Source organism: Ambystoma mexicanum, chromosome 1p (genome assembly GCF_040938575.1).
Source record: "Ambystoma mexicanum isolate Mex_15411 chromosome 1p, UKY_AmexF1_1, whole genome shotgun sequence".
In the NCBI taxonomy this organism is placed as follows: Eukaryota; Metazoa; Chordata; class Amphibia; order Caudata; family Ambystomatidae; genus Ambystoma; species Ambystoma mexicanum.
In genome coordinates, this window is record NC_090921.1 from 857,248,975 (window position 1) to 857,270,480 (window position 21,506).

Below are 21,506 nucleotides of genomic sequence, written 5' to 3' on the forward strand. Positions count from 1 at the left end.
TTGGGATTATCATCTTGTCTTCTATCTGACCTTAGAAGTCTGTGCCAGGTAACTGTGGTGAACCAACAGAACATCTGGCACATGATAATGTGATTATTGTCCAAGGTAAAGGTGTAGGTGATAAATACATCATAATGTGTCCAGATCTTCCTATATGGTAGTGATTCCGTGCTCCCTTTGGTTCCTTATTCTAAATACGATCTCAGAGTTATAGTGCTCTGTTCATTTTTGGACAGTCCAGGAATGTATTACACATAATGCTCCTTGTCCTTCTAAACGCTATCTCCACTTTTTGTAAATTCCCATGTGAATAGTGCAACTCATTTCTTCAGTCACAGAGGCTGAGCCCACTTTCTCATGGATATAGTGGCAGGCTAATTTCTTCATTGGTATATTGCTCAGCTCACTTCCAGGATGTTTGTGCTCTGCCCAACATGTAGTAAGAAACAGGGAGTAAGACATAGGCTGCACCGCTCACTTTACTATAGTCACACACGGATAGTCTATCCCTCTGGTTGTATGGCTGACATGAGCAATACTCTGGTTCTCAGCTCACCTCAATGTCTCTTTCTCCCCTATATGGTTTTTAGGTCTGTTGGTTCACTCATCTCCTTCTGGCCACTCTGTTGTCCCTGGCCACTGTGCTCTCTTGGCCCTTCAGCTTTACTAGGCCCCATCTTTCTGTTGAGCCACTCAACTCTTTAGGCTTTTCTAGAGGTGCATGGCTGCTTAGCTAGCTCGAATGGCCTTCTCAGCTCTCTTAGTGTTCCCTGAGGTCTTGGGCTACACAACATTCATGGCATTCTCAGATCACTTTGGTCAATAGCTCCTGTTGGGCCACTCATCCTCTGTGACTGTTTCAGATTGCACTGGCCACTGAGCTCTCTGTATGGTATTGGAGCTCTAGGACCACTCCGAACATCTGTGTTTGTTTTTCCTGCAGTGATTTCTGGTTATATCCCAGTAGTAAAAAAGGTATAGAGTGTAGGAATAGGGGCGCTGAATTTTAACAGTTATGTTCATCATTTCAGCATGCACATGTTAGAGTGGGTTTGAACTGCAACTGGGGCCCAGGGTGTGGAACTTATTATTGGACTCTATGACAATATGGAAAGTCAAAATTACCACAGAGGTAGAACGGGAGGTATTTCAAAAAGTTTTTGATTAAGGAAGCATTGTGCAGGTGTGCCTCCTTAGCTTATTCCAAACACCAGAACGCAATGAGGAGAACACTGCATCATCAGATTATGCTACACAAGTCCATAAAGATGCAAGGGAATGACAGTGAAGTTATTAGCAGGTTACAATGCAGTTTGGACAATGAATGTGATCAGGTGCAGCAGTTAAAAGCAGAATTAAAACAGAGGGAGCTAGACACAGAATTGCAAGCTAAAGGCAGCAGTATGGCTAGTCAATTGGCTCAGAGAGAGAAACAATTTAATGAGAGTGAGCAAGAATTAACCCACTTAAAACAATTTTAGATTAAATAAGACAAGACAAAGATCTTGCTATTTTGGAAATACAAACCCTTAGAGAAAATAACAGGGAGAAAGATAGAGAATTCCATGATATGGAATAGGAGATATTTAAATTAATGGAAGAAAATGACAAAAAGGCCACAGCACTTAATCAGTATCAGACACAAATCAATGAATTGCAAGCAATAACCAATAAGGTCAGGTCTGATGTCTGCCATGAGGCAGAACAGCTTCTGGACAGCACAAGAACTTAGAACAGCAGATATGTAGTCTCAAGTTTCAGGAAAAGCGACAAGTCACTAAATTCAATGGAACTGAACTCAATCACAGCTATGGCCAAAGAAACAAGGTACCAACAGCTGTTCCTATGGCCAGACCTGGTTGTAACTCAATGGTGGGGTCGGAATCACCGTCAAATATTCACACACATTCCTGCCCACATCAGAGCAACAAAATGACACACACCAGAATGCACCACGTAGTCCTATTAAAATTATGAAATATATCAAGACTTTGATTAAACCATTCAAAAGGGAGGCAATTGTGGCATGGAAGGCCATTTAGAAACCCTTCACAATATATTTAAAGCCCTCCACATACCTAGGGAGCGATATAGACAGTACTTTCAGTTAACCCTAGATTCAGCAGCTGCTAGTGTCATTCGTGGTCTTAATGAACAGGAACATTTGTCATGGCCGGACTTTGATAAATAGGTTAGACATCAATTCTCACCTTATCAGTCTATACAGGATGCAAAAAAAGCAGCTTATAGTATGACGGCAATACCTACAAAATTTGAAAAGAGCATTTTCACGCTTTGATTTGGCCTTTAACGCTGAGTCTGTAGAATTTAAGACTGTATACTTTTATGGACTCACAAAAGAAATTGTATCCCAGTTAATTTTGTGAATTTGACAGGGAAATACCACTACAATGGATAATAGAAGAGGGGACCAAAGTATATGAAGTGATGTTTGGTCAGAGAGAGGAAGGACCTAAGAATAAGGAGACAAAACCAAAGTCTAAAGAACCCACACCAGCGATTTTGGAGGTTAAATCTGTAAAGATGCTGCTAGAAGCAGCTCAAACTCAGGCAAGGAACAACATGACATATAGCCAAAGGGCATGCTTCCGCAGAGGACATCACCCCAAACTCATATGTTTCAATCCATTGATCCCAGCAATAGGGACTCTTACGTTAGCTCAAGATATTTGGGTAATTCTCCCAAAGTGGGATTTGGCCACTGTATGTCAGGCCTAAATAACAATCAAAATCAAATGTACAGTGGCCCATATCAGCCACTAGGGGCTCAGAGTGGATTTGACTCTAATACAATGGTATATGGCCACCAAGAAAGACCAAGATGTGTGGATTTATTCATTGAAAATGACAACCAGCATAGAGGACAAATTATGTACCTCGCCAATATAACCCATCTCCACCAGCAGTCGACCATGGTCAAAGAATGGTCACTCTGCGTACTCCACCTCCTGTGTCACATGAATTCAGAGGTAACACAAATAGAAATCAATCTCCTGAGAGGTACCAGAACAGGCCCAATCAGGGTGAGTTTAATCACTACCGGCCCAGACCACAAACAGAGGAATCCAGAGACATGAACAGGTTTCAATGCTTAGAGGCCCAAGTCAAAATTTTGTCTGAGCAGACAGGAAAGTTATGTGCAGTTCAAAAACAACAGCCAAGTGAAGGTGCAGAATGTCATAGGATTGATTGTGTGCTTTCTGACAATAAGTGACTAGTCAATAATCTCTATACTGATGCAAACACAAAATGATTATGAACCACCTTGGAATAACTGTTCTGAATTGTTTAATGATTTAAAAATAAGGAAACAAACAAATGAAAGAGGGACAGAGAATTTCAACACACAAAAAAGGAGAGTGGTTCAATTTAGAGTTACACCAGACTATTGAGGTGTGTGAAAATGAAGATCAAAAGAGGTAAAATAGACAAGAAAAATCCAAAGAACAGAGAGACATATTTAGAAAGAGTATCCCATGTGAAAATTAAACACAAAGTGAAGAGTTATGATCAACAGATAGTTTATCCTCACTTGATAGTCAGAATACTGTCGATACCCATACAGAGGAAACAGTAGCTCAAAATGAGGGTGCGGATACTCCAAGGGACGGAAATTACAGGCTCCATGCACAACACAGAAAAGTGTTATGCGCCAGATGTTGACAGACTGTCATGTGACACTTGTGAAAATACCCAGTCAAAAGGTTGCAATCTAGAAATAACTGGCGAGAACCCAGACAATGAGAAAAGTACAATAAATAAGGGTGTGAACACTGGTGGTCCCAAGTCAAAGGGGCAGTCAGTGGCTACACTCCAAATGGGTTCTGAGCCCAAGAGAATAGACATAGAAATTCAAAATGAAGTGGGCAAAAAGGAGGGTAAGATGTCATTTCATATGCCCATTTGCCTAGCAAACAGTAAAATAGAGCTAAGGAAAGTAAGTCCTGAAATCAGCAAACATTCTCACTTTTTATGAGTGCAAGAAGAGGTTGAAGATAGGTTCTATGCTTCTATTACTATTGAAGAAAAATGCATTTGCAATGATTGATACAAGAACCCAAGCAACAATAATGTTAAAATAACTAGTGAAAAGTATCAATGAAGGGAGATCCCCAAAAACATTTATAAAAGGTGAGGCAAATTGAATGGGGAAGAAATACTTATCGAAGGTGTCATGGCGGTTGACATAAAGATAGTGTTATGCTCACCTGGTGTCCACGGGGGCGTTGATCTGGACCGGCCTGATGTTACTTCTTCCAGTGACACTCGGAGCGCCGAGATGACGGAGTGGACCGGGCCACCCAGCTTGGTCTGTGTGGCTCGTATGAATACTCTTCTGTAATGCAGAAGGGGAATTAACCACCTGTGAGGTTTAAGCTTAACCCCACCTTCTCCCCTTGAATTACTTTGGAACTCCTTTAGATTCTCACGTGATAATCGGGAAAGATGAACTCTCCATCCTGCTTCAAGTGCAGGGGCGCGTAGATGACCAGTTGCCTCACTGGTGTGGTAAATTGGCGAGTTGCAGACAGAGTTGACTCCGTAGAGGTAATAGTTGTAAGAGTTCAAAACGTCTGGAAATTCACTCTGTCCAATTCCCCTAGGTTGCCCTTATGGCTCTGGAAAAAGTTCACATGGCAGCCAGAGATGCGCAGGTAAGTGTTTATGAAAGCTGTTCGGAATAAAGAGGGAAGCATGCCCTAATCTGTGGTCTTTTCCCTTTTCAGGCATCCATTCGGAGGAAGATCCGTGGATTGAAGCATTTACCGCAGCCGGGTAAGTCTGTAGCGGAATGTTTCCCCATAGGGGCCGGGGTGCGGCGGATATGCAGAAAAGGTCGCGCCGACCCGAGATTAGGTGAGTATCCCCGGTGATCTCAAGTAAGTCTTAATATTTGCCTTTGTTGCCTTAGGTAACTCTCTGTGGCTCACCTTATTGTTTTTTTGTCCATAGGTGATGAAGAGCGGCCGCAGACTGAAGATGAACGTGATGGAATGCTGAAAATGGCAACAGGTGAGTTCAGCGCGGCGTTGCAGGAGGCGCGGTCAGAGCGACTAATGGATTCTTTCTTCCAGGTCCAAGTCGGGAAGATGCAGGATTCAGGTGAGTATGAATAAACTCTTGCTCTAACCTTTCCTTCTGTTTTCCTTGCAGGGTTCAGGAGCTCCGGAGTGTAGACGGGCGTGGCAGAAGACTGGAAGCTGCTGCAGGCACGGTGAGCGTTACGCTGCTACTGCAGAATAACGCGAAGCACGTGTGGCTGTCCGGGCGTGGCTTAAATAGCTTTCGAAGAAGTCCCAGGTAAGTATTCTTCCACTGCCCCACCCAGGTAAGAAAATAGTCCCTGCATTAAAATAGTCCCTCCTAAGCCTCATTTGGCTTAGGTCTTCATGCAGTATGGTCTGCTTCAGGTAAGTAAGCAGCATGGTCAGCATGGTCTGCTTTAGGTAAGTTCTCATAAATGAGCCTGGCGCCTGACTTTGTTCTTATGAGCCTGGCGCCAAAGGCGCCAGGACTGCACCCAAACAGCCCCTAACTGGGGCTTTCGGGCATGCTCCAAATGACATGATGCCTGCTTCCGGGGCTGCTGGGCCTGGTCTGGTTTCCCGACAGCACTCCCCCTCAAGGCCCCTCCCAAAGTCATTCCTCTCCTAGGCCGTGGTTTGTCTGGAAATTCCCGGTGGAACCTCTTCACCAAGACCTTTCCTGCGGACCATAACCTTTCCAGTCAATTAGGAAAAAGAGTTTAGTTCTCACTCTTTTTGAGTCCAAAATATTCTTGATTTCGTATTCGGGTTCTCCGTCTATGAGGATAGGTTCAGGTGGGTCGGTTAGCCTAGTTCCTGGTTGCACTGGTTTCAAAAGAGACAGGTGGAAGACGGGATGGATTCGCATATGAGCAGGTAGTTCCAACTTTGAGAGGAATGTGCTTAGTAGATAACCATACTTGGTCCCCTATTTGGTAGTGTGGTGCTTCACTTCTAAGCTGATTAGCGTTTTTCTTGTATTTTTCCTTGGCCTTTCGTAAATGTTCTGTTGCTTCCTTAAAGGTTTGAGTAATGACTGTGTGAAGATGATCTACTGCGGGCATCTCTAAATGCTGGGGTGAATCCAACTCTGAGGTTCGGGGATGATGTCCGTATATGTTAAAAAAGGGACTGTGCCCAATTCCTGAGTGTACTGAATTATTGTACGCATATTCAGCGATCCATAGGGTGTCCTTCCAATTGCCTTCAGACTGATGTAACATACAGCGTAAATATTGTTCGAGAGTCTGATTAATTCTCTCTGTTTGGCCGTCGGTCTGGGGGTGGTGGCTAGTGGAAAGCCTGACATTTATTTGTGCCAGTTGGCAGCATTTTTTCCAGAAATGCGAGATGAATTGACTTCCTCGGTCTGAAATTAACACAGATGGAAAACCGTGTAGACGAACGATGTTTTCAAGGAATTCCTTGGCCAGGGTTCAGACTGAGGGTATCCCTTTTAAGGGAATAAAGTGGGCCATTTTAGAAAAGAGGTCCACTATTACTAGGATAGTATTGAAACCGTTACACGGGGGTAGATCCGTGATAAAGTCTAATGACAAGGTGTGCCAAGGAATCGGTGGAATGTCCATAGGCTGTAATAGCCCAGCTGGTTTTCTTTTTTGACTTTTGTTTTGGGCGCAGATGCCACAAGATAGGACAAATGACTTAATATCTTTTCGCCAGGTGGGCCACCAGAATTGTTTCTTGATTTTAGCTTCGGTCTTTGTATTACCGGGGTATCCCTCTAGTAACGTATGGTGATAATGGGAGATGACTAGTTCTTGTAGTTCTTTTTGTGGCAGAAATAGACGTCCTCGGTAATATGGTAGTTCATTGGTGATGCTGAAATCTGGGCCTTTCTTGGCCCAATCTTGTAGGGCTTGAGGATCAAAGAGCTGTCGGACAATCCCTTGAATGTCTTCCAGTGTCTGTACTGAAGTTATACCAAGAATTCTCTGGTCAGGGATTATGGGTACAGGTTCCAGGGTCACTTCAGTCTCTCCCATTCCAATTCGGGATAAGGCGTCCGCTTTCCCATTTTTACAACCGGGCCGATAAGTTATTACAAAATCAAATTCGGCAAAAAACAATGCCCAACGGAGTTGACGTGAAGACTGGGCTTTGGCTGTTTTTAGATATTGTAAATTTCGATGATCGGTGATAACCGTGATGGTCTGCCTGGCTCCGAGTAGATAGTGTCGCCAAGCTTTGAAGGCGGACTTGATAGCTAACAGCTCCTTATCAGTAATGGCATAGTTTAATTCAGGAGCCGAGAACTTTTTTGACCAAAAGGCCACTGGGTCAATCTGGTTTGTTTCGGGATCTTTTTGAGAAAGGACGGCTCCCATTGCTAAACTGGATGCATCAGTCTCCACTATGTATGGGAGTTCAGGACGTGGGTGTCTTAGGATCGGTGCAGATGTGAATTTGGCCTTTAATTCTTGAAAGGCGCTTTCAGCTGCGTCTGTCCATACAAAGTGTTTGTTTTTTCTCAAGAGTGCTGTGATGGGATGAACAATCTGCGAAAAGTCTGGAATAAACCTGCGGTAGAAGTTGGCAAAACCAAGCATGCTCTGTACCCCTTTGACAGAGCTTGGCGAAGGCCATTTGAGAATTGCGTCCACTTTTCGTGTATCCATCCTGATTCCTCCCGGGGTTAAAATGAATCCTAGAAATTCCAATTCGGTGGTGTGGAAAACGCATTTCTCCAATTTGGCATATAGTTTGTACTGGCGTAGCTTTTCTAACACTGCTCGGACGTGCTTGATATGATCAGATTCTGATGAGGAGTATACTAAGATGTCATCAATATAAACTACGACACAAACATCGATAAGTTCTCTAAGGACATCGTTCATGAAGAACTGGAAGGCTGCAGGCGCGTTGCATAATCCAAAAGGCATCACTTGCTACTCAAATAATCCATACTTCGTGCGAAAAGCAGTTTTCCACTCGTCGCCTTCTTTGACACGTACCAAATGATACGCCCCCCGGAGGTCTAGTTTAGTATATATGTGGGCTTCTTTTACTTGGTCAAGTAATTCCGGAATTAAAGGCAATGGATACCGATTCTTAATGGTTATTTGGTTCAGTGCGCGATAGTCTATGCACGTTCTTAGGTCGCCTTCCTTTTTTGGCACGAAGAACAAAGCAGAAGATGCTGGGGATTTAGATGGGCGAATAAAACCGTTAGCAAGGTATTGGTCCAGGTATTGACGTAAATGAAGATTTTCGGGCTCCGTAAGGGCATAGATTCTGCTGCAGGGAGGTTGTGCACCTGGTATGAGGTCTATTTGACAGTCATATGATCTGTGTGGGGGCAAGGTATTTGCCTGTTCTTTTTGGAAGACATCTTGAAACTCTAGATACTCTGTAGGTAGTTGTATGGTAGCTGGAGTTACTGAAGCCAGGACCGTGTTCTGAGATTTTCTTGGGTAACAGGTGTGCGCACATTCTGGGAAGGTAATTCTCTTCTCTCGCCAATCGATACTAGGATTATGTTTTTCCAACCAAGCTATCCCCAGTATTACTTGAAACTGCGGAGCCTTTATTAAATCAAAGACCAAAGTCTCTCGGTGCCCATCCTGCACCAGCAATGTCATTTCTGTGGCGGAGTGAGTTACGGGGCCTGAGGCAATTTCCGTTCCATCAACTGTGGTAATGACATCTAGAGTGGGTTTCTGGGCGAGAGGCAGGTTCATCCTGGAAGCCAGTTCACTGTCCACGTAGTTTCTTATGGCTCCGCTAGCTACGTACGCTTTTACCGCGTGCATCCGAGATGGCTGTTCCGGATCTACGAGGATCATTGGAATGGTGAAATGCGAGGTCTGAGTGTCCTTCTTTGAGCTCGGCAAGCGGACCTCTACGCTTGTCCGGCGGGATTGTTTCCCGAGTCAGAGTTTTTATCTGCAGCCCCCACCACCTTTTTGGGCGGTTTTATGGGGCAGTTCAACAAAAAATGACCTGAATTCCCGCAATATAGTCATAGCTGCATTTTTCGCCTTCTATCTCTTTCTTTCTGAGTTAAGGGTCCTCTCACCCCTCCAATTTGCATGGGTTCTTAAGTCTCTGCCCCTTTGGGGCTGGTATGAGTTCTGACCAAGACTCTGTTTTCAAACCTGGCTTTATCGGCCTTCCTATTTTGAAGTCTATGATCAAGTTGGACCACCAAATTTATATATTCGGTACAATCTTGAGGCGGGTTCACGATCTGGGCCAAGACATCTTTGAGTTCTCCTCGAAGCCCTCGATGGAACAATGTGATTCTTTTTACTTCTGGCCATTCAGTTTCCACTATTAATCTGTTAAAGGTTGCAATGTAGGAAAGAAGATCCTGATTCCCCTGTCGTAGGGATAAGAGTTTGTTATCCAGGGCCTGACCCTGGGAGTGTCGAGCAAATAGTCTTTCCATGCTTGTTTGAAATCCCTGGAAATCCCGAAGAATGGGGTCATCTTGGTTAACTAGAGGAATGGACCAGTCTGCTGCGCTGCCGCTGAGGTATGACAGCACAAAGGCTACCTTGGCTTGATCATTCAGAAAGGCTGCATGTCTGCATAAGAAGTGTAAGCGGCACTGATTCGTGAATACGGCAAACCTTTTTGGGTCTCTGGTAAAACGTTCGGGTGGAGCCAATGGAACGGCCCCTGGTAAGTGTATTTGAACAGGGTTGCTCTATGACACAGGAGCTGGACCTGCCCCGAGGCCAGGCAGTGGCGTTTCCCCAGCTTGATTTTGCAATAACTGTCTGGCTAGATCATCCGTTCGCTCTTTCGAAACTATAAGCTCCCTCCTAAGGGCATTAGTTTCCTGGCGGGCGGCATGCACTTCAGCCCTTAGCTCCCCTAATAATTGGGCTAATTGATCCATCTCTGAGGTCTCCATAACGCCCAGGTGGCTTGTTGTGGGTAGGCTTTGCGTTCTGTTACGCTCACCTGGTGTCCACGGGGGCATTGATCTGGACCGGCCTGATGTTACTTCTTCCAGTGACACTCGGAGCGCCGAGATTACGGAGTGGACCGGGCCACCCAGCTTGGTCTGTGTAGCTCGTATGAATACTCTTCTGTAATGCAGACGGGGAATTAACCACCTGTGAGGTTTAAGCTTAACCCCACCTTCTCCCCTTGAATTACTTTGGAACTCCTTTAGATTCTCACCTGATAATCTGGAAAGATGAACTCTCCATCCTGCTTCAAGTGCAGGGGGGCGTAGATGACCAGTTGCCTCACTGGTGTGGTAAGTTGGCGAGTTGCAGACAGAGTTGACGCCGTAGAGGTAATAGTTGTAAGAGTTCAAAACGTCTGGAAATTCACTCTGTCCAATTCCCCTAGGTTGCCCTCATGGCTCTGGAAAGAGTTCACGTGGCAGCCAGAGATGCGCAGGTAAGTGTTTATAAAAGCTGTTCGGAATAAAGAGGGAAGCTTGTTCTAATCTGTGGTCTTTTCCCTTTTCAGGCATCCATTCGGAGGAAGATCCGTGGTTTGAAGCGTTTACCGCAGCCGGGTAAGTCTTTAGCGGAATGTTTCCCCATAGGGGCCGGGGTGCGGCGGATATGCGGAAAAGGTCGCGCCGACCCGAGATTAGGTGAGTATCCCCGGTGATCTCAATTAAGTCTTAATATTTGCCTTTGTTGCCTTAGGTAACTCTCTGTGGCTCACCTTATTGTTTTTATGTCCATAGGTGATGAAGAGCGGCCGCAGACTGAAGATGAACGTGATGGAATGCTGAAAATGGCAATAGGTGAGTTCAGCGCGGCATTGCAGGAGGCGCGGCAAGAGCGACTAATGGATTCTTTCTTCCAGGTCTAAGTCGGGAAGATGCAGGATTCAGGTGAGTATGAATAAACTCTTGCTCTAACCTTTCCTTCTGTTTTCCTTGCAGGGTTCAGGAGCTCCGGAGTGTAGACGGGCGTGGCAGAAGACTGGAAGCTGCTGCAGGCACGGTGAGCGTTACGCTGCTACTGCAGAATAACGCGAAGCACGTGTGGCTGTCCAGGCGTGGCTTAAATAGCTTTGGAAGAAGTCCCAGGTAAGTATTCTTCCACTGCCCCACCCAGGTAAGAAAATAGTCCCTGCATTAAAATAGTCCCTCCTAAGCCTCATTTGGCTTAGGCCTTCATGCAGCATGGTCTGCATCAGGTGAGTAAGCAGCATGGTCTGCTTTAGGTAAGTTCTCATAAATGAGCCTGGCGCCTATGGCGCCAGGACTGACTTTGTTCTTATGAGCCTGGCGCCAAAGGTGCCAGGACTGCAGCCAAACAGCCCCTAACTGGGGCTTTCGGGCATGCTCCAAATGGCATGATGCCTGCTTCTGGGGCTGCTGGGCCTGGTCTGGTTTCCCGGGGCCAGGCATCATGACAGATAGGGACGCATTGAATGAGACAGGAAGTGTTGATCACATCCATTAATTAAATACATTTTCTCAATGAGACGAATTGTGTGAAGAGGTTTTCGCCACCCATCGATGTGGTAAATAGAGTATTGTGGTCCCTAGCTAAAAAGCCATTGAGACCCAAGAAAATGACACAAAGCAACAGTGCAAAAGAATGCCAGATTGTTGCTAAATCAGAGAGTGCATTGGAAGTATATCTTCAGAATGGCTGTGTACCCAGAGTCATTGTCATTCTCATGTGTCAGGATGAAATGCGAGGAGAAAAACGTAAGTGGTCTTTGGAGATTTATTTGGACCCCAAGAAAAAGTGGCAAACAGAAATAGATCAAAACATGCTGCGTTTTTATCTAAATGAAGAAAAACGCAAACCAAATGTCTCTCCAGAGATAATGAAAAACACATTTCAACCATCTCAGAAATACACATGGGAGATGGGCAGCCATGTATTCCTATCCATGTGAATCGGCATTCTTAAATGATTTAAGAAACTTTGGCACTTGAACATGAAAGGGGTTCCAGTAATGAAAGGGTACTCCAGCAAATAATTGACATGGAGGAGATCCCAAAGTTCAGAATAAAATATCAACTCATTTTTGGCATAGATGAACCTGAGTCTGGACAAAGGATGGTAGGAAGATCCATGTTAAAGATTACAATTGGACCTTAGAGTATTCATCACAACATATGGATTTAGAGCGGGACACAAAACAAATTCTAATTGGGAAATGACATCATGCACACGATGTGTATCGCATTAGATTTTCTAAATCAAAAGGTTTGGTCCAGGTTGGGTGGAGCCACCCGTGAATTTGAAGACAAAAGACAGGCTTACCATTGTGCCCAGAGATACCATATGCAGTTGAACTGCAGGTGAAAAGGGATGTTACCATTCCCAAATTCACCAAACAAGTTACAGTAACATTAAAATACAGAAAGGGACAACAGATAAAGGGTTCTGATGCATTTGCATGCCTAAATTAATCCATAAGGCAGCAAGGGATAGAATGCAAAAATACACCACTGATAGAGATTGGGGATGGGGCCATTCAAATCCTGGTGGACAATAAAGGGTATCAAGACATTAATTTGGAAGAGAATTCAGCAAAAGGAATGGCAATACTGAAGTCTTACTACACTGCCAATTTCAGTAACCCAGTGAGGGTGAGTTGCCAGAATAATTGGGGTATGAACCTAAATGAATATTTAAAGTTCAGTCTGTGTACCCTTATGAGCCAAGTAAAATAGTGTGCTGTCATCAAGATAATTGTATTGTATTCAAATTAAGTGAATGAATCAAAAAGAAAAAAGTAGCATATTGAAATGGAGGTCAATATTCCAAAATATTTGAGTGTAGCGACCTTTCAACGAGATACTGCCTCACAATTAGAGGAAAGTACAGAGGTTCTTCCTTTGGATGACTTCCCAGAGTTCTATAAAATCACCATGATAAGTGAATGGCGATCATTCATGTGATGTTGTTTTGAGATATGGTGTGGGTAGGGCCCTGCCCACACCCTGTTTTTCTGTATAATGTTGCAGGTGTATGGTGTCACACCAGAGTGTGCTGTTGAAGTATCCAGTGGAAAGGGTGACTTCAGCGCTTGCTGGATGGTGTGAGGTTGCTGTGGTTGCATAGTGTACATGGACTAATGTGTGTTCTTTTATGTGTGGATTAGTGACCAGTGGGAAAAGGCCATTATCTATGGTTTGCTGGTCGAGAATGGCACCAGCAACTTGTGGCAGAGTTGGTCATTGTATGGAGGCCTTCTCTTTAGTTTGATCTTATACTTAGGTAGGGTTTATGTAGTTCTTTGTATATATGAAAATAGGCATGCAAAGTTTGTTTGTGAGAGCCCCATCTAGGATTATTTTTTTTCATCCAATTTTTTTTTGTGGTCTTCTGAAATCATTCTGGATTAATTTTCAGATTATTCTGGAGGGCTTGGCAACCCTTACCCGACTGTTGTGCCTGTGTTCAGCTGGTCCAGTTGTGAGCAGCCTCCTCTGACGATGGAGGTTCAGGGTGTCTAGCCAACACTCTGGGGTTTTCGAGTTTGATTGGGAGTTTGTTGACAGAGTTGGTTTTCGCTGTGCAGGTCTGTTGCCGGTATGTGTGGGTGATGAGTGTGTGTCAGGCGAGAATGTTGTCCCAGGTGTTCTGGTTAAGTAGGCATCCAGCTCATGTGTCATCTGCTTGGAATGGTCTATTATTATGGTTAGTCCTGTTTCTCTTAGTTGTGTAGAGGGCCATGTGCCAGCCCACATAGGGGCAGTTTATGCGTGGGGTGGCAGTCCTGAGGTTTGCCAGTGGCACTTGTGGACAGGAGGTGATAGTGTTTCTTCATGATGGTTCGGAATTTATGTTTGTTGGCCCAATGTGGGGCAGGTAGTGTTCCAGTGTGGCAGGCTGGTGACCCACCATTGGCAGTTGTGGGTGGAAGGTGTCTGTGTGATTGTTGTGGTTTTTGCAACGTAGGTGTGATGCTGCTTCTTATGTATAGTTATGCCGAATTGGTCAGCCAATCTCCCTGCCTGCTAAGCCGGATGTGCTTGTGTGAATGAAGGTGTTTGGTGTGTGTGTGGTGCTGTCTGGTTGAGAAGTGTGCTTTTTGGAGGTGTAACAGAAGGAGGTATGGTGTGACTGACTTTCCTGCCTGGTCCCTGTTGCGTGAATGCATTGGGTGTGAATGCAAGGTATGATGTCATGAATGGAATGCTAGGAGAGTGACTGAAATGTTTTAGTGTGCAGGTGAATCCACCCAGGGCAGTTAGAAGATGTAGCTTGGGTGATGGGACACGGTGTGCTGCCCTCTGTACTTTCCCATCTCCTTTATGTACCTGATGTGACTTGATTATCTTGTAACTGTAACGCTCACCTGGTATGCTCAGGGACGCCACCCGATCTGGTTGGACTGCCTTTGACCCTTCTTTCCTGGGTTCCCAATCTGCCAAGGATCTGATCTGGAATACAGGAGTTTGGATTAGCCCACAGTCTCCTCCACTCTGGGCCCACCTCCATCGTGAACCCTCAGATTCCCCGTAGAGCCTTCCTCACCTTGGATTCGGATATGGTGCACTCTCCGTCCTGCAATTCTGTGCAGGGGTGCGTTGTGTTTGGGGCACTTTGCCGCTGTGTTGCTTCACTGGTGCAAGTCCAGTCCTGCTGCGACTCAGTTCTTCAGATAAGTCTTTTGCTTTGTTTATTTGTCCTTAATTGTTATTGCCCCTGTTAATGACTTTTATCTCACTTTTATCTCACTAGGAAAGGCGGAGACGCCGAGCAGGCTGGAGCTGTGCCTGAGATGGTAGGTGACTGCGCAGAGCGCGGCGCTATGTGTGCTTTTTATGATGTGCGAACCTGTTCTTCTTCTTCACAGGTCGCCGTGATGTTCCGGATGAAGGGCTGGCGAAAGGATGCAGAGCGGTGAGAGGAAGATGTCCGGATTCACCATCGAGTAAGTCTGCGGCAGATTGATGGAAGGCCGCGATGAGAATAAGCCAAACGCGACTTCCACTCAGGTATGCGTTTTGAATGATGGTTTAGATGCAAATGCGAACGCTTACTAATGTCGTCTTTCGTTTCCTTTTCTTCCTTCAGGTTGATCCCAGAGGGAGCGTCTGCCGTGATGCCGGAGGTGCAGGACACTGGAGTGAACAACAGATGCTGGATTCTCGCAGGTAAGGATGAATAATGCTGTTCTGCTTCTTCTTTCCACAGATGTAGGCCCGGAATGCATTGATCAGACCTCAGTGAATGTCACGCTGCGAGTGCAGAGCAACACGAAGCGTGTTCTGCAGCTCAGGCGCGGCTTTTATAGTCTGTAAGTATCCCAGGTGTCTTCAGGCCTGACCACACCCAAAGAGCTAGACCACATTAACCATGTGGAGGCATCCATGTTGTGCTATTGCCATTGGAGATTATGGCCTCTCCATCAATAACATGAGCCTGGCGCCAAAAGCGCCAGGCCTGACTTCAAGAGAGTCTTTGGGAGCATGATTGGGCCCTTGGGGCCCCGCAGGAATACTGCGATGTGGTCCTGAGGGCCCGAATGCCAGGACCATTGGCTGTGGTCGTGACAGTGGTCACCTATAGTTATGAACAGAACAGACACCTAATGTTGAAATCTTCGACAGATGTCACATCAGATACATGGCTGTATCGATCACGTATAATAGGTCAACTGGATCCAAAATAGCAGCTAAATGGGTTGAAGAGATGGCCATTCCAGGAATACTGCTATAGAAAGACATCACTAATGAGTAAAATATATTAACATTATGTTCTGGTATTATCTTTCTTAATGAAAACATTAAGGCTATGAATGAATAGTGTTACATTGGCTAAGAGCAAACAAAGTGCATGCACAATTGGAGGAAATTAATATTCCATGCTCAATAAGTGAATTTCTTTTGGGATAAAGTCTTCCACTTAGTAGACCACGCATTTGTTCCAACTACAGTAACAGCAGTGATATAATGGCCATGTCCAACCTAGGTAAAAGAAGCAGAACAATTTCTAAGGCTGCATATTTGCATGGTAGATGTATTAAACATTGTTCAACAATGCTGACTATAACAAATACACTCTTTTGCAAAAATGATCTCTCAGTTAATCATTAAAAGCTCAACACACACTTTAAAAACGGAAGAAAATGTAACACATACTTCCGTTGCAAACATTGGTGAGCCTAACTAACAAAGCAATAATATGCACTGTGTTGTAGAATAGGGAGATGGCAAACCAAAATGACAGAAACTGAAAGATATATGCAAAAGTTAATAAAGAGCTCCTACCTATTGCAGAGATTGCATAATTTAAGAATATTAGACAAGATATGGAATTCTTCAGTTGCTCCAATAAACGGTAGTGTCAGTTAGTTCAAACCCCTCAGGTTTTTCTATACACATAGTCCCTGATTTACAATACCTTTTGTGTGTCGCAAAGTGACTTCGCGCCACACAAACAACTTGACAACTATTCACAAATTGTGCTTTGTGCTAGCCCCTCAGACTTTGCACCCCACTCGAGAACATTACGCTCACTGTTAGTAGTGCCATATTAGCGTAAAGGAAGGTTCACCAGAAAGCTGGCGGAATATGCAAAATGTGCTAAAAGTGCGGTATGATATGGGCGTATGGTGGGAAGCACCGTGCACACAAACACGCAAATCAAAGCGAAAAACACGACGAATTCACAGACAATTAGCACCATCGTGCAACAAATATAGGTCTGACAATGCACCACTACCCTGAGCAGGTGGTAATTATAAATACTCGGTTCAATCCTAACTCAAGCTGGTGAGAATGGCTCACCACGCATTGCAAGCACTTGTACTCCCAAGCAAGGAGGAGTACGAGGGCCAGGATATTTCACATCCACACCACCATTTCTTGGATGCCAAATGAGGAGGTGCATGGCACATACAGATTCCCCACACATATCCTGGTCATGGCCTGGGAGTGGGAGGGGAGGATGAGCTGGCATCACCCACCATACGCTCACATTCAAGTCCTGTCTGCTGTGCACTCTCTGGCCACTTGGTCATTCCCGCATACCATTGCCTTTGTATAGAGTACATTACAGGCCACGCAAACCCAGTGTCTACAATACGTTTTTCACTGCATCATTTCACACATGCACAGCCACATACAGAATCTGTACAGTCTGCAGGCAAGGCATAGAGAGGCCTCAGACTTCTATGCTGTTCCACAGTTCCCCCGGTCCTTGGTGCCATTGATTGCACACATGTTGCATTGCAACCACCCAGAGAGAGAGATGGAGCACATCTACCGGAATCTGAAACATTGGCATTCCATCAAAGGGCAGGTAATCTGTGATTCAGATTTCCACATTATGCTTGTGAATGCCAATTGTCTATGATGTACGCATGCTAACTACATCCTATAACATTCTGGCATCAATCAGACTGTGGCATCTGGAGAATTTGGCAACATTTGACTACTTGGAGAGTATCACCCATCACGCAACCACTTACTAAATATACGCCTACCACATGACACTAACTAAACGATATATACCATTTACCCATTTGCACAGTACATTGCTTAAACACTATCACCATTCCTGTTAACACCCATCCAGAAACCAGAAATCCCTTGTGAGCCCTGTGACAATGCACTGCACATTGCCACTGCGGGCATAGTAGAGTGCCCATTCGGAGTGGTTAAGTAATGCTTTCCCTCCCCTGATTGCTCTGGTGGTGAATTGCTATTTGTATCACCAGTTGTATGGAAAATCATAGCGGCATGTTTTGTTATGCATAGCATTACTATATAATGTGGCATAACGGTAGAACTGCAGCAAGTATGGTAGCCCAATCGACAGGCACTACCCATAGCCCTGGTATGTTAAAGGGAGCAAAGACAGGCAGCCCACACCTATGTAGTGCAAAATTATTTTACCAAAATCACAAAGGTTGTCAACACACAACCAAACTCCATCTCTGGTGACTTTCATCGATAATAAAGGTAAAATATTGTCTTGCCAAAAATAGGAACCTGAGGATGGTGGTCTCAGAGTGAAAATAAGTTTGTTCGCAATCATGGATATAACACATTGCCAGGACAAACCTATTCATGTATTGGTGGGTCGAGCTCTCTAGCAGTCACTCCAATTATCAGCAGAGAACACTTGGTCCCATTAAAGACTCCCCACCACAAAAACGGAAGACTCAGTCATGGGGCAAAATCTACTGTCTTTTGTTAGCAGACAAATGACAGGGATCACACCAGAAAAACAAGTATCCTCCAAAGCTCTCATCTTCTAAGCATGTGTCACCTGTTTGTATCCCGTTGTGACATCACAAAGTCAGTTTCCATCACAGAAACGTATAACAGATTTACATTGGCCAGTTTGGGTAGGATACATATGGGAGCTATATGGGTTAGTTCTGCAATTGGATAGACTTGTCTAGGGGCCCTACTAAGATCATCCCTACTTCTATTAATCTACAATGTTGAAGGGTTTCATAGAGACCATTGGCCCTTGCAAATTATCCCAACGTGAAAGGTGAATATGGATTGGCCAGAATGTGCCCTCCCATCCTTGGGACCCTGAACATTTACCAGTGTACCTTTTCAAGGCAATGGGAATAAACATGGAGGTGTAACATGTTCCCTAATATTGCAATCTATGATCACCTGAGTCTGGGAGAGGGCAGTCAGTTAACAGCTCATGGGCAACACATGTAGCCTTTTTCCTTTCTGAATCCACAGGAACAGTCCTCTTCATCTACCTTGGCTGAATGGGCACTGTCCTGTTCAGCTGGGTCACATGCGTGGAGAACACAAAATTAAGCTGTCCTGCTTGTCATTATGAGGATTTTAGCCTGATTTTCTGTAGGTGACTTATTGTCTCGGTAAATAAAACTTGTCTGTCTCCACTTGTCCTTGGTTGAGTGCCTTGTTTCTGCTAGCCTCTAGTTGCAGCAATCATGTCATCTTTTTCATGTAGTCAAAGCCTGTCTCTCCTTTGCCATCCATTTCAGATACCTATAGCTTCTATGCCATTCCCAATGGCTGCTCCATTTTAATAGTAGTCGACCATGTGAAAGCTAAATATATGGACTCTTTGCATCTTGCGGTTTCAGCTTTGGCGAAAGATATGAATAGAAAGATATGCAAGTGTATCTGTCCTCTACCTAGGTGGGACATAAGCATGTGCTTTGTGCCTATATGCAATAAACTAGTGCATGTTTGTGTAACTTCATAAATGGACGAATATGTACTTCATGTATAATGCAGCTGCGTTGTGATGTCAGTGATGACGCCATTAATGTTTGGTTTTGCAGTTAGTCAACTTTGCTCGATCAATCTCATTTCCATAGCGTCCAAGTCATCAATTGGGTATGGCCTGAACGGCTGTCTGAGCGAATAACGCTTCACAAACCTCTGATGGGCCTAGAGTGAGGCACATCTTTTGTTTCTCTGCCTTTGTGCTGAGAGTTGTGTGGGGGGGGGCATGAGGGTCAGATTTGGTCCCCCATATACATTCACATGCCACAAACAAACACACCACCCCCTAACCACATTAAAGACCACATTATGAACAATCGTGAACCATGTGCTACACAATGCCCACATGCACAGCCATCATTACACTATTAAAACTGATATGGCCCTCTGTACCTCTCTGGTCACTGTTGACTGTCTTTCTTCCCTCGCATGCCACCTTTTCTGGGGGTAGGGTTATTGTATTCAGAGGTAGCACTATACACCTGGGGAAAGGTTCCAACTCCTTCTTTCTCTCAGTTTGTATCTCCCCTTTCTGTCCCGCCCTATTCCTTTAGCACAAAGCACTAATGGTATCATGTCAAATGACCCCCTATAGCATGCTTGCTTTTATCAAATCACCTGAGGATTTATTTTTGCTTTAAAAAGAAGGGACTTTCCATGTCTGCTCTCTTCATCTCTGGACTTTAAACCTTTAAGAAGATTTGATTTATATATTGTTGGGAGAGCAGTCCTTTCCAAAGTCCTCCAGTTGTGAGTTGAACACAGGTGTTCAAAAGCAGGGACAAACCCATCCTATAACCATTGCAAGGATACATTAGGAGTGAACGGCTGCTGGAGCAGGATTTGCACCTCTGCCAACCACATTGCTGATCAGAGCCTCACACTGACAAAGGACTCATGAAGGTGTGTGATAGCCTCGACCATGTTTGGCAGGCACACAAAAAGGACACATCTTTCTCCTTAGACACTGGAGTGGGAATCAGAGAACCTGAGACATACAGGACATACAGGATTCATGTGATATATCTGTCGAACTGCTTCCAAATGTGAGATACGGAACGTTGACACTAATTGAACCACCTGGATCCTCTGGAGCTGCCTACATCACTCAGCAACTTTAAAACTGCTGTGCTGCATGTTCAAACAGGTTTTCAAAGACACTAGGCCTCATTACAAGTTTGCCGGTCCAGAAACAACAGTGCTGTTAAGCTTACCGGCACAAGTTGTTTCCGAACTGGCAAACTATGAGTTTGCCTGCCGGAGCCGCTGTGCCCAACAGGTCAGACCCTGCCAGACACAGCGGCCATGGTAGACAGATTGTCACAGAAGCACTGACACTGTTAATAACATTTCCAGTGCTTCCGTGGTCTCCATGGGAATGGGGACTCACAAAATTACCGGTGCCTGACTTCCAACCCACCGGGGTCGTAATACCCGGGTGTTACTGGAAAGTCAGGCAGCAGTAATTCATTACGGTCTGGTGGCAACCTGTCAGTTTTACCAGCACGGTTATCGCCAGACACGTAATGAGGCCCTCTAAGTCAGCTGAAGATGGTATGTGCTATGGCTTGAATAAAAAAAAGCATTGATGCATCTTTTTTGTAAGAGCCACCATTTTAACCTGCAGGTTCTTTATCGCTGCTCCAGTGGATGATAGACCTTCAGGGAAGTCATTTAGGGGTCGCCAGTGGTCATAATTGCGACCTCTGAGGTCTCCCTTGCGACCTCTGTGGTCCCCTTTGTGACCTCTAAAAAAAAAAAAATAGTTTCTTTTCTTTCTTTTGGTAATACAAGCTCCTGGGCTGTGGCCAGCACCATGTGGCTCTTTACTTCTGAATTGGCTGGCTTTCTTGTTCAGGCCCCTTGAAAAAAATAAGAACAATAAGAACAGGGGTTGCCACAAGTCTAACACTTTTAGCACTGACCCTAAATAAGAAAGAATAGGAATACCAAATAATGTGTCTTTCTGGAATTCTATACAATAATTGCTAGACTCATTAAAGGTTTATTTCAGGCACACTTCAGGGGGTGAGTCAAAGATTTAATCTGTTTTTAAACGCCTCAACTCAGCCTTTTATCCTTCTGAGGTCGATAAATGAGTACCAGCACAGGTTGGGTGATATTGGGTGTATATTTTTTCTATATAAAGCGCTTAAGTGTAAGTGCTATATAATAACACATCATTATCATTTGGTAATGGACGTCTGCTTGCATTCACAGAAATTTGGTAACAATGGCCTATAAGTACTGATCTTAACGATACATTTGGCAATCCATTCTTGTATGTACATCACATTATAGTGATATCGTAACCA